This window comes from Ailuropoda melanoleuca, unplaced genomic scaffold (genome assembly GCF_002007445.2).
Source record: "Ailuropoda melanoleuca isolate Jingjing unplaced genomic scaffold, ASM200744v2 unplaced-scaffold3120, whole genome shotgun sequence".
In the NCBI taxonomy this organism is placed as follows: domain Eukaryota; kingdom Metazoa; phylum Chordata; class Mammalia; order Carnivora; family Ursidae; genus Ailuropoda; species Ailuropoda melanoleuca.
In genome coordinates, this window is record NW_023201838.1 from 928 (window position 1) to 2,496 (window position 1,569).

A 1,569-nucleotide genomic window follows, 5' to 3' on the forward strand; every position below is an offset into this window, starting at 1 on the left:
ATACTAGAAAGTATGAACAGGTAGTGCAAACTATGGTACAAAACCCCAAAGGCTTTGATTCTCGGCGTTGGTTCTCAGCCACCCAGTTCCCCTCCCTGACACAGTCATGGTACCCTGTCTCTAATTTACCAGCATTGGAAAGTCAGACTCTTAGGGCAGCCATTTCATGCAACTGCTATTGTTTACTGATCACTTGAACCAGCTTGCTTCTCACTAGCAAACGTTAAGGCCTGTCATTTCCTTTAGCTTTCAGGGGTAAGGCTGCTTTACTAGAACTGTGGAGGGAATGCCTCCTAGGCTTTAAAGATGCAGGCTTTGGATGGCTGTCATTCAGTATTACGTTAATTAAGTATGGCCATTAATTTTTTAAAAAACATTTTGTTTATTTGAGAGAGAGCGTGAGTGCACAAGTGGGGGAGAGGGAGAGGGACAGAGAGAGAAGCAGACTCCCCGCTGAGCAGGAAGCCTGATGCTGGACTCGATCTTGGGACTCCAGTATCATGACCTGAACCGAAAGCAGCCGCTTAACTGACTGAGCCACCTAGGTGCCCTAATTTTTTTTTTCAGTCTTGCATTTCCACTTAAAACACTAAAATGCATCTTTAAGTGATAGCAATTGAAAGATTGTATCACAAAGCCTCTTTCTCTTTTTCCAGTAGAATGAGAAATGGGCTAACTATCTTGCCATTAGTAAAGATTGTCTGGCTGCCATAGACCCAACACAGACTGCGAGTTCAAGGTCAAGACTATACTTTCAGGGATCATTTTTATGGTTTGTTACTAAAGAAGATCTCTGAATGTGTAGAGTACCCAAAACCAAGAGGGAGAGGTGCTAGCTGCTCTCTCCCGTTGATGGTAATTCTTTTCCTCCTTTGGGGCATTAAGAGACAGGGGACGCTCTCTGAGGGGTTTCTGTTTTCCCTTGGTTTAATAGAAGGCATTTTATTAACCTTGCTCTGTAAATAGTGGCTGGTTTGTCTATGACATTTTGGTGTTTTATTTTCTCTTTAAGAGTTGTTCCTTTTTACTTTCAGCATGTGGGGCTTTTTTTTTTTTTTTTAAAGAAAGGAGGAAGAGCAGGAAGGGCAGAGGGAGAGAGAATCTTAAGCAGACTCCACCCCTGCCCCCTCTCCCCCCTGAGATGAGGGGCTCCATCTCACAACCCTAAGATCATGACCGGAGCTGAAATCAAGAGTCATTTGCTTAATTGCCTTAATCCCAGGCACCCCAGAGTTGTTTTTTTGGTTGTTGTTGTTGAATGAATGAATGAAGAAAGGGAGGGATGAGAATTAAAGATGTCTTTCTACTGACAGTATTTCCATTCCTTTTCCATCTTTATTTTTACACTCTCCACCAAATGCCCGGATGAATCTGAGTATAAACACATACTCATTTAAATGATTTGGTCATTTCCAGGTAAAACTGATGGGGTTTTGGAGTATAGGTGAGGTTCAGTGGGGTGGAGTCTGGAGCCGACGACGTCTTTGGTGCAAAATGACAATTTATTAAATCTTTGGTGCAAAATGGCAATTTATTAAAGCACGGGGACAGGACCCGTGGGCAGAAAGA

The 1,569-nt window shown here is 42.9% G+C and overlaps 1 pseudogene; it reads left to right on the top strand.

Moving 5' to 3' along the window:
- Window positions 1-742: 742 nt before the first annotated feature.
- On the top strand, window positions 743-910 carry LOC117798405 (annotated as a pseudogene).
- The last annotated feature ends 659 nt before the right edge of the window (window positions 911-1,569 follow it).